The sequence below is a fragment of the Sinocyclocheilus rhinocerous genome, unplaced genomic scaffold (genome assembly GCF_001515625.1).
Source record: "Sinocyclocheilus rhinocerous isolate Xijiao unplaced genomic scaffold, SAMN03320098_v1.1 scaffold510, whole genome shotgun sequence".
In the NCBI taxonomy this organism is placed as follows: domain Eukaryota; kingdom Metazoa; phylum Chordata; class Actinopteri; order Cypriniformes; family Cyprinidae; genus Sinocyclocheilus; species Sinocyclocheilus rhinocerous.
The window spans coordinates 551,185-563,872 of NW_015653008.1; the positions used below are offsets into that span (position 1 = coordinate 551,185).

Here is a 12,688-nt window from a genome sequence, read left to right on the forward strand (position 1 = left end):
ACACTTACAGGACGATCAAATCCTTGTTTAATATTGACCAAACATTTAATTCAAATATCCACTTAATCTTTCATTTTTGGCCACCTTTTTTGTGAGATGACACAGCCTCTATAATTTCTTCAACAAAAACATGTGGACATCACAACCCTTACCAAAATTAACCATAGTTTTATCGTAGTAAAACTGCTTAATTTTCTTTTGCGTGATTTCTGAATGCTTGAGACGATAACATCAATCAGACAACTGTATTAATAAAATCATAGACATAGGTAACAGTCTAGCGCTAATTTGTAAATAATACAATTTAATTACAATTTATTCATTTATTTACTTGTATATGTTATTAAAGTTCTGTTTTGACCCCTATAGTGTTTTTTTTTTGTATTTTTTTACTTCCATCATTTTTTTTTTTGGCACTCTGCTTAGGGCACCCATTTGGCCAGCAAACATGAAATCATAACCATTCATACGACAGCATTAATTCCATAACTATGACAAACAACCACCATAGAGAATACATTAATCTTACAAGCCAACTCATATAAATCAGAAATCATGCAGATCAGAATCTAATAAACAAATGGAATTAGGGCTGCTCTGGATGTTATTCTCTGCATCAATAGAGAATAACATAAGCCTTATTTTAATTTCTAGGCTGGAGATGGCCAAGTGCATCTTGTTTCAATAAAGAACAAAAACAATCTGGGCTCCCAACTCCATCTTAACCAAACTCATTTTAGGCTCGACAGAGGAAATGCTGTTGGAGAAAATGATTCCTAGAATCGTGGTGTGTTAAAGATTTCATGATTACAAATAGTTGAGCCCAGCAGCAGCATAATAGCCCCCCTTCAAATATCAGGAAGGAAATATAGAAGAGCTGTATTGAGAAATAGAAAAGGCATGAAGCATGAAAAATTCAGCCTAGTGCTGTAGGTAAGTACAACATCCTTGAAAACTATTTTCACAGCTTCTCAACAAAAAATTATTTCCTTATTATTTTTTTCTAAATGTCTTTAAAACAAGATAGTTTACATAAAAAGCAAAACTGTGTGAGAAATTACTGATATTCAGATCTACAGCATGACTGTGATTGATATTTCTTTTAATTAATATTCTGAAAAATTGTGCTAATTGACAAGTTTCTTGCAGAATCACGAGTTCAGGCATTCACCGGTTTTGTGTTTTTTTCATACTGTAGTTACTCCATACTAATATTTCATTGAACCAACAACACAGACTGGTTTTTCCATTGGCTCAACATACACATGTTTAATTGTGCCATTTATGACACTATGGTTAGTTCTGTTATTTCTCTGTTGTGTTGAGAGTGTCTGTAGTTGGTCTAGGAAGCCTCATCTGATTGGCTCCTGCAGGCTGATTGTTGCTGTGTCCTGATTGGTGCACAGCACTTTCAAAATTCTGATTTCTGTTTTTGGGTTTGTAGTTAGCGTAGTAGGCTCTGTGAACGTTTTGTTTGTTATTTTGGCCTTGTCAGCTCCCAAACCTAAACTCCCAATAAACGAATTATTGTTTTGCGCATTTTTGTTCTCGTACGTCTTTTCATTTTGCAACTTTTTCGTAGACGGGGAGTTACAGAGCCATTGTGATAAAGGCCATTTAGAAAAATGTAATGTGACTCAAAAATGTATTTAGAGAGGTAACTTACATCTTGGAATTCCAAGGGAAATCAACTGTGTTTAAATGCAAGTCAGATAACAGATAAGTATCTGATTAAAAACACAGTCGGAAGTGGCTCAGAATGGATGTGAAAAAATCCGATCTCAAATGAATTTCTGCGTTTATACGTGTGCAACATATTTAGATTATATGAGTAAAAAATTCTATTTTTTTTGTGCCACTGTAAATGCAGCCTTAAACACAGTTTTGCCAGTTGCATTTTCTCTGTTTGCTTCATCAGTGATAATAGTTCCAATTGAAGCCAAATGAATGCTGTTGGCATCTCAGAGCAACAAATCTAGAGGTGGTTCATTAATGAATCAGTGTTTCGAATGAATCTGCTTGCAACCATCTACTGGGGAATCAATGTACTTAAAAAAAAATAGTCACTGAAAAATCCTGGTTTCAATCTGAAATTGCCCCCTATACCAACATACAGTATTCTCTATACAGTACATTACTTCACTCTATCTATCTATCTATCTATTAGATATTATCAGCACTCTTGAACACTTCAGCCAATCAAATTCACAGACTGGAATAAACTGTTGTATAAAAAGTATACTTTTCAGAGAATATCATTTTCACCCCAATAGCATTTTTTTCTTATTGTAAGCATAAATCGAACATTTAGCATGTTTTATGTTAAAAACAAGAGAAACTATTTGGCAAAAGGTTAATAAACTTATTTCAAGACAGGTCTAAGTCTTATTATATTACACTTCTTGGCTTCTCAATGTCAAGTAAACGTTACTTGTTTTAAAAATATTTAGACTGATTAAAATGATCAGCTCCAGTGCAACAACATCTTCTAGCTGCTCATTAATTTGTGTTTTTGTAGCTTGAGGCCAGGAACAAATGATTCCCTCACAGTCATCAAGTTGGGGCTAAGTGTCAGGCCTTTCAACTGACCCTGAAATCCTGAAGTAGTTCTTTTTCGGCGCATACGCATCCTAATAAAACACATTCTCCTCCCTTAGGCATAAGTAGATATTAAATCATTACCCACTCCAATGGCCCATACTACAGCTAAAAGTGTTACATTCCATGCCTGGACACACTATTAGCGTACACAAACACACACTCACACTCAGCATGAGGTGTTTGGTGACAGCTAACGCTTAAGGTTAAACAGACGACTGGAGCCAATAGTCTTTTGTTTTGTTTTATTCTGTAATTAATAGAGCTCCACATTGAGGCTGTAAAGCGTCGCCTAGAATGTGTTTTACATTTGGCATGGGATCATATTCAAGTCAAACTATGAATTCATGGGAACACACTGTATTTCTTCTTCACACTTGTGATTATGCCTCCAGTTGAAGCAGACTTGCTGTAAAAAAAATTCCGTAAAATTTACGGTAATAAACAGGCAGCTGTGGTTGCCGGAATTTTACCGTAAAAAATACGGTAGCAACGTTTTAGGTTGTACGGTTTTAACTTAAATTTACAGTTAAATACCGTAATTTCATTAACTGATATAATGTTAATATACCAACCTATTGAAGTACTGAAATCTGTTTTGTACCTTCGTTGTGTCCAAACTTTCAAGATGACTTGAGAGGTGCGTAATGTGAATGAAGACATCATCCAATTCTTCACACTGCTTTTTTTTTTTTTTTGGTTCGATTTTAGCTTTTTCTTTTTTTATGTTATGGAACATGGTTAATGTTTTATATGACAGCACAGCCCATAACTGTATGTGTTTGTAAATTGCATGTGACATTGTATCAAAGGAAAATTCAAAACACACGGCTGATCAGACCCATCAAGGACATAGACACTAATCAACTCTGAAAATAATTAAAAACATAATTCATAGAACTGATTCATGAGATGATTCATGATCAGTACTGAGTGGATTCAGTGTTTACAAAGAGCATTAAGAGTACAAGAAGACTGCTTGCAGATGTTTTCTTGTGTACGCTTCTAGTAGTCTCTCAAAGCAACGTCTGCCAATTTAAGAAGAGCTGTTCAAGGAAGCCTCAGAAAGGGAAGTGTATAGTTCAAGGACAGCGGGGTGTATTATTTCTCATTCCGTGTTAAAAAAAAAAGAACAGAGTTGAAAAAAATGAAATATTAATCTACTGGGATTTGCTCACAGATCATTTGCAAAAAAAAAAAAAGAAAAAAGAATTTGCTTGTTTTGTTGTTTCCCTCAATGGTTTCCTAAATCAGTCAGACTTTGTTAATCTGGCAGTACACAGAGCCAATAGATATTGATATCAATGATAATGTGCTGAAGTAATTTCAGTTATGACATACAGTGCAACTCATTATACACCCCGGCTTTTGACTTGACATGTGAAAAGAAAAAAAGAGATGTTACATAACTGTTTTTGGTGAATTACCAGACATGAGAGGGCCGAATACTCTACGGCTCTGAACGATTTGCCCAAAGTCAGAGATTTCAATCAGAACTCAAAAATCTCTTATGTTCTTCCAGCACATGATTTGAGCTTTCTTGATTATTTATTGATTGCTGTTACTGTTTTATTATTATTATTATTATCTCTTATGGAATCATATGGAATGTTAACCTCTGAGACTCTCTCTGAAATATATCTCTCCACTCTATGAAATCTCCTGAGCTATAAAAGAGCAACCACCAAGCAGTAAGTCAGCTGAGCTGACTGTATTGTTCTGAAAGTGATTCCAATGCTATAGTTCTTCTGTGCTGTTATCGTTATAGTTGTGGTGTGGTGTGGACTTTTAAAAAACCTATTTCTTTATAGTCTTCATTACAATTATCGTCCTTGGTGTGAATAGACAATAGACTGAAGCAAGAGATCTGCCATATCTTCTGTATTGAAGCACCACTTTGTCATCCACATCTGTCCAGACCCTTGTGAAAAAAAGTATACGTTGTAATATATTCCCTGTTTTAATAGTGCATTGCAAAAAAAACAAAAAATTTACTATCTTTAAATATATAAAAAGTATATTAGCATCATGCTTTTTTGCCTATTTTCACAATACAACACTTTAAAATAAGTGTAATTTAGTATATTTTCAAAAAATATATTTTACAAAAATATACTTGAATTGAAAGTTCTGTTAATTTTTGATAAGTATATTTATTTGCACTTTACTTAAATTATATGTTATGAATATTTGTTTAACTGTGTGCTGAAAACGATCATTGTAACAATGCATTGAAAGAATACTTTCAAAGTACGTTATTAAATAACCTGAAGTTGTAGTATATTTTAAGTCACATTTTTGAGTCATTTTTAAGTTCACTTCTTCATGCTTGGAATTCACTTCATTACTTGGACATACATTGTTTTCAGAAATAAAGCGAATGCATTTTAAAGTGTACAGTCAGTAAACACCATCTATATTGCATGGCCAAAAATTGAAGTTCACTCACTCTGCATTAATATTATATCATTGCATTATTATAACATATCATTATACATTTTATGGAGAAATAAAGCTGAAAAACAACAATTGGCATTGATATCTGTATAAAGCTGCAGAAGTAGTTCCCCAGGAATCAGTTTTTATGTTTGTTTCTTTCAGCGTTCTTTTTATTTAAAAAACATGGTTGGTGCATTTTAGGTTTTGCAATGCTAAAACCATTTGCGGTTTAAATAAACACTGTTTGAATTGTTAATAATGTGTCTCTGTCTGTCATTGAAGTTATGTATTTATTGTAATGACCTTAAAAAGTGGATTCAGCATTGGGGGAAAATTTGCATATTTTTACTCAAAAATAATACATTTATAGCATATTGCTTGTGTGTTTCAAAGACACTCATAAATAAACAGTGATTTACTTGTGATACAAAAAAAGTACACTTTAATATCACTAATCGAGCATGTAATTAGAGATATACCTAAAGTGTACTAAGTGTAGTTGTTCCAATTTAGCATATAAAAGTACACTAAATACACTTAAAGTTATACTTTGCTATAATTTAATTACAACTTAAATATACACTCATAGTTGTTCCAAAATAGAATACTTCAAGTTAACTAATCAATAACACACTTGAAGTACACTGACAATTAGTCAGACTGCAAGTATACTTAACTTCTTTTTTTTTCACTAGGGGATGCGTGAAAGCTCTACAAAAGGATGCATGAAACTGCAGGAGTGCAATGTGCAGTACATTATCTTACAGGCACGTAGTGCAGGGAGTGTGAGAGAGAGAGATGTATGCTCAGTACATTGTGTTCCTTTTACATTGCATGAGGGTGTGATCTTCTTTCCCACTCAAATTAAGCAGATGGGCACTGAAGAAGCTGTTCACTGGAAAAATTTCCCCAAAATACATTATCTCCACCTAAACAGCATGCATGTATGTATTTATTTATTTGCTTGCTTGCTTACTTACTTTGGGAGTCCATATCCCTGCCTCCTGACGGGGCTAAATGTACAGCATATGGTTTTAACATACAGATGTCGACAATATCACAGAATGGTGTACGTGTCATAATATTTTCCCCATGGAATACTCAGTCAGCCCATGCAGCGACCAGTAAAAATGACTTTAAAATATTTTTGTCTTTTCTCGCAGCTTTGAGTCCTGATTCATATGCAAACTATTACCACATTTGCTTGTTGCTAATCAATAGCATGTTCTGTGCCATTTCTCTGCATTTAATTCTTCACAAAGCGCCATGACCAATTATGGTTTAAGAGATAAGAACTTAGGGTTTTTCTGTGACGCGCAGATATATTGCGAATTCGTGCAGGCTTAGTGTTCTGAAACAAGCTTAAAATGAAGTATATTGTTGTATTACATCACGGTGTCCTTAACACATGCACCATTCATGAGCAAATGATATGGACTTTTATTACACTGATCAGTCTCAACATTAAAACCAAATGCCTACTTTTTTAATGTCTTTTATGCCTACTCCTTGTGCTGCCAAAACAGCTCTGATGCATTAAAGCATGGACTCCACAAGACCTCTGAATGTGTCCTGTGGTTTCTGGCACCAAGACATTAGCAGCAGATACTTGCTACAAGTCCTGAAAGTTGCAAGGTGGGGCCTCCTTGGATGGGATTTGTTGGTCCAGCACATCCAAAGACGCTCAGTTGGATTGAGATCTGGATTTGGAGGCCAAGGCAACTCCTTGAACTCTTGTTGTGTTCCTCAAACCATAAACAATTATTTTTTTCAGTGTGGCGGGTGCATTATCCTGCTGAAAGAGGTCACTGCCATCAGGAAACACAACGAAAGTGTGAATGTGGTCTGCAACGATCTTCAGGAAGGTGGTATGAGTCAAAGTAACACCCATATGAATGTCAGAACCCAAGGTTTCCCAGCAAACATAAAAAAGCTGTTTAAAAATCACACTTACCTCTGTGGCAGCACTAGCCAGTAAACAGCAATGTGTCTAATCTTTTTGTGGCCTGTGTTATCCAATAAGGAAATTTGCACACAACTCTCAGTCAGTCCCATGAGTTTTGGGCAGGGATACATGTTTTTTGGGCAGAGGCAGTGTTTGGCAGGCCTGTTTGAAAACAGTTGCTTTGTCCGAAATCAATTCCCCATCATCTTACCACAGTAGGCGGAAGGCATTGCGTTTGCACCTACTGAGTGCCATAAAGACTGCATAAGTGTTCAGAATGAATGCAATGAATGAATGAAAACACACAAAACACATCTAAAATGGGAATGAGCTGTTGTGCGACTGACTGCACAAATTGATTCTTTGGGGCAATCTTTTATAGACTGCTGACAGCTCCAGCAGAGCCATGACAGATCCAGTCACCAAAATGTGGATTTGCACTTGTCATTTTGTTGAATTTTAGAGTAAAAACATTCCTTAGGTTTTTTTATTGACTACACACCAATAAATATTTGACATGATGTTTTTGTTAGCATTTATCGAAAACATATTAAGATTGTCACACCATCACTGTTTGGACTTTGTTTGCACCGTTTTCACCGTTGAGATAGTTGTCATGGGTTTCTGATTTGAGTTTTCATTAGGTTCAGGTGTGTCTTGTTAATTATCCTCATTTGGTCTGTGTATTTAAGTTCCTGTCTGTTCAGTTTGAGTTCATCGGGTCTTGAATGTCAAATGTTATGTGTGTCACCAGTCCTTGCTTGGAATTACTTACCTGTGGATTGATTAAAGAGTGTTTATCTTCGTCTTCGTGTGTGTTCATCGACACTGCCGTGACAGAAGACCTGACTTAAAAGTGCATTTAGCAGTGTATTTACCACCATTTGTTTTTTGTGTTGTCTGTGTTTTTATTTTCGGTTTCTTCATGGACCATTTCGCCACCGTCACCCTGCTCTGCCTTGAGCAGGGAGATCGCTCCCTCGCAGAACACCTGGAGGAATTCCTCGTTCTCAGAATTTAGACCAACTGAGACTGAGCTCAGAGGAAGCAATGGATTTATATTCAGATATGCCTACTCTTCCGCCATCATCATTGTCTGTCTGTCCTGTCACAACCACGGAGGTTGTTCTCCTGTCCGTGACACTCCCTGTCATGGGTGTCCCCATTTTTTGTGTGTGGGCCGCACACACCACCAGTGCTCTTTCCGAGAAAGCAATGTCTGTCCCTGAACTGTCAGTCTGCCCTGATCTGTCTGTCCTGTCACGACCATGGAGGTTGTTCCCCTGTCCATAGCGCTTTAGGTACTGGGAGTCACTATTTGGTATGTGTGGGCAGCATACACCATCCCAGAATCCCCGACGGCCATGAACTCCCACCCAGCCTCCCTCTCCCACCTCCACTCCTTTGTCACCTTGGCTCCTCCGTCCCGCCTTCACTGGTTCCTGTCAGCTCCTCAGCTCACCCTCAGTCAGTGCTATCCTGGAGCTTTGTCTCGCAGCGGGTCTTCCAGTCTCCAACTCTGCCTTGGCGTAAGGACCCCCAGTCTCTGCCTCCCGCCTCCGAGGCCTGGATTCCACCTCGGTCCTTCGACCCATTGGCTCTGCCTTAGCTCCTAGCTCCCTTGTCTCCACCATGGCCCGTCATCCCACTGGCTCCACTGGGCTCCCTCATCCCTCCGGCTCTGCCTTGGTCAGTCTTCAACCCTCCATTGCTACAGGATTCCACTCCTCCAGCTTCACCTCGTCCCTCCATCCCTCTGGATCCACATTAGTCCTCTGTCGCACCCTGGCTCTGTAGCTCTCCGTTTCCGCCCTGGGCTCCTCCTCCATTGGCGTCATCTCCGTCAGTCGGCCCCCTCGAGTCGTCAGACCTTCCTCCACTCCCTCTATCGACGACACCGTGGAGCGTATCTCTAACTGTGGCCTGGGCTTCTACTATCACGCCCCTGCTCAAGGCTCCTCCCTGGCACTTACCTCCGTCATCTCCACGCTGGACTCTGTTTGTCATCCTCCCGGTTGTCCGTCCTCATAAACCTCCACCAGTTTTGAATGTCAAATGTTGTGTCACCAGCCCTCGCTTGGAATTACTTATCAGTGGATTAAAGAGTTTTTTTTTTTCATCTTAGTGCGAGTTCATTGACAGTACAGTGACAATGATTATGATGAGCATTGTGTTCTACAAAGGGGGAAGTATAGATAGATAGATAGATAGACAGACAGACAGACAGACAGACAGACTCCTAGTTTTCCCTATCAGAGCCAGCAAAATTGCAGGATGTCTGGCCACGCAGTCCAACTAAGGGAACATTTCAGCTAGAAAAAGTGATACCTGTATGTACCCTCTATATAGTGAAATATATGAGGTTTTGTTACCTACAATGCACTCTGAAAAAGTACAGCTAGTCTTCACTTGCCAAAACACTATTTCCCAAATAATAGGGAGTGAATGAGTGAGCTTGAACAAGAGATGCAGTTTGTCATATTTTAATAAAAGTCATTATTTTTGTTTTCTTTGCGCACAAAAAGTATTCTCGTGGCCTTGTAAAATTACAGTTGTATCACTGAAGTCACATGGACTATTTTAATGATGTCCTTACAACCTTTCTGGGTCTAGGAACATTTCAGTTACATTGCTCTCTATGGAGGGTAAGAAAGCTCTAGGATTTCATAAAAAATATCTTAATTTGTGTTCCAAAGATGAACAGAGGTCTTATGGGTTTGGAACAGCATGAGGGTGAGTAATTAAATCAAGTCAAGTCAAGTCACCTTTGTTTATATAGCGCTTTTAACAATACAGATTGTGTCAAAGCAACTTGACAGTATTAAATAGGAAAATAGTGTGTCAAAAATGCAAAAAGTGTCAAAAGTTAATGACAGAATTTTCATTTTTGGTTGAACTTTACTTTAAGTAAAGAGTAACCCACTAGGTGTATGTTACACAGTTTAAATGCACAATATGGAGAATAAATCAACATGAAGTGCATTGTGTCCTTTAATAAAGGAATAAGCCCCAAGATACCACTCTGCATTGTGCTTTTTTACTGAGGTGGCAATGCTGTTAACACACAGAAACAAGTACACTCTTCACACTTTACCATTTATAATGCACATAACAAAGTGCTAAACCAAACCAATAATATGTTTCACTGGTGTGGTCACTTAACAAAAAAAGCATGACACAGGCTTCTGTTTTTAAAAAAATTTAAACTCTGGTGAGCTACATTCATTTCCCTCTAGTGGTCCCACTTTATTTTAGGTGTCTTTAAAAACGATGTACTTAATAATAAAATAATGAATTGTTAGGTCCAGTGTATTGTGTTCGTGTTTAATTGCAAAACACTTTCTGTTATTGAGGTGGGATATGGGCAAGGTTAGGGACATGTTTGATGGTATTTGTGTTTAAGGGGTAGAGGTAGGATCAGCAGTGAAATTTTAGATAAACTACATAAATTAATAACAGATGGTATTTTCATATAAAAGTACAATGTAAAAACGTGTGTTGGCAATAAGTGCATTGTATGATTAATTTAAATGTAAGTACATAGTAGTTAAGAACACAATATAAAGTGGGTCCCCACTAGTTAATTTTTAATTTCATAATAATGAACACAAATTAAGCATGGCAAGCCCTTTTTTTGTAATAATAAACCATCTACTCACTTAAAATAGTTGGGTTAAAAATAACCCAACAGATAACCCAATGGTGAGTTACTATAGCACCTACCAGATTTGTTTCATATAGCAGAGTAGTAGGCAAGCTTTGGGACATACATCCTGTCACAGTTAACAACCTCCACATTTATAGTTTCATTTAATTTCCTACCGTATTGGAGAGAAATGAAGAGACACATTGATCTGCCACTAGCGGGTCTTTCATGCATAGACCTGTTATTTGTTTAATGATGCATTTAAAAATCAATGACCAAATGTATCTTTATAAAAGTTCATAATGTTGTTGCAGATGAAATGCTGTATAACGCGGATAACATTGAAGGGGTCATATGATGCTGGTAAAAAGAACATTATTTTGAGTAGTTGGTGTAATGAAATGTGTTTATGTGGTTTAAGGTTCAAAAAACACATTATTTTCCACATACTGTACATTATTGTTTCTCCTCTAGAAAGGAAAAATTTAAATCGCATCATATGACCCCTTTAAATAGATATTTTTTTCAGCAGGTTAGATATTGATTATTAATCATGCAAACCCCTTTATCTAAATCTCTAAACTAACCAGGTCTTACCCACCATGTTTGTAGCTTTTTAACACTTTTAATTCATGTTTGTAGTTGTAATTGAATCTTCATCCAACACACAATGGTTTGTGGCCAATATTAGCTGTTAAGAGTGCACATCTGCACTTCGAATTTTCACCAGAAATAGTAAACCATCCATTACCTTTGGGATACTTATTTCAACATACTACGATTTGGGACACACTAATTCTATTTTCCAATGGGACAAATAGTATGCAAATTGAGAGGCAGTGTTAATTTCCTTCAGTCATCGCTAACATAGCACACTCAACTGCCATGCAGTACAGTAGATACTGTAGGGAATAGTGAATGAGTTCCAATCCCATATTTTTGCCACTAGTGGCACAGAAATCACATCTAAGACCAAACACAACTGAGATAGGCCTATTTGAACTGAGGCATATAATACTTATCGTCTTTATTATCATCTGACACAAGACAAAACTATACTGTAGGCAATTTATTTTATAAATGAAAACACAATGTTGTTGTGGTGAAAACATTTATTCACACATTATTACATTATTACTATTTACTTGGTACTATCTTTCGTAGTTCTTTAGTATTTCATCACAGTAAAATAGAGTGCTGCAGGGATGACGTATTTTTGTTGGCCAAATCCCTGAAACGAGTTAGCACTTCTGGTTTTGTTCCGGAATTTACACTTCCTGATGTAAGGTCTGCGTTTAACACAAGCTCAAGGTATTTTCATGTTTTATTCTACGACATAAAATACATCAGTAAAACCATCTGTTTTTATTTTTTATTTATTTTTTTGCTAAGTGGGACTGCAGAGGTTGTCTGAGACATTAAATGGCATCATGCTGAGCAGCAAACTCATCTATTTACTAGTCATTGTGTTTATATCTTTTCAATCTCAGACTGTCAGGGAAAATGCTTTGTAAATAAAGACTGAAAGTGTTGTTGAAGCTTAAAGGTGGTGACAAATGAAGTCATGCGTGTGTGGGGTTTGTTTATAATCTACGTTTAGCTTTTTACTTCTCTGTATTTAGGCTTTGAAGTTGTGTTAATTTGTGGAGATTATCATGAAGAAAAACTATTGTGTAAGAATAAGCTTTTGTTTCACAGATTTTATAGCCTGCAATAATCCAAAAGCCAATGAAAAATCCTATTGGGTTCCAAGGGTAATGCTAAACCCTTGAATTGAATTTTTGAATTTGGGATGCTGCATGATATACCAACCAGTAGAGATGTAACGATTAACCGCGAGCCGGTTGAAAATCGATTCAAATATGTGACGATTCAAATCGGTTGAGATGCTAAACGAATCGCGGTTCAATTAGGGGTAGGAGTTTATATGAATGTATGTGAGGGGAACTTACTGTCTTTAGAAAAGTTTAGATGGCATTTTTTCTTTTCATCTTGCCTCTGCATTAGTGTTGTCAAAAGACCCGGTATTTCGGTACCAAGTCGGTACTAAAAAAATGAAA

At 36.9% G+C, this 12,688-nt stretch overlaps 1 long non-coding RNA gene across 1 annotated transcript in view; it reads right to left on the reverse strand.

The window, feature by feature from the left end:
• The window catches only part of LOC107715507 (uncharacterized), a 17,891-nt gene that overhangs the window by 2,833 nt on the left and 2,370 nt on the right, over positions 1 to 12,688 (reverse strand). Inside the window, exon 2 of the long non-coding RNA XR_001637099.1 lies at positions 6,160 to 6,171. This is a non-coding gene — a long non-coding RNA (uncharacterized LOC107715507). The remainder of the gene's footprint in view (positions 1 to 6,159; positions 6,172 to 12,688) is intronic.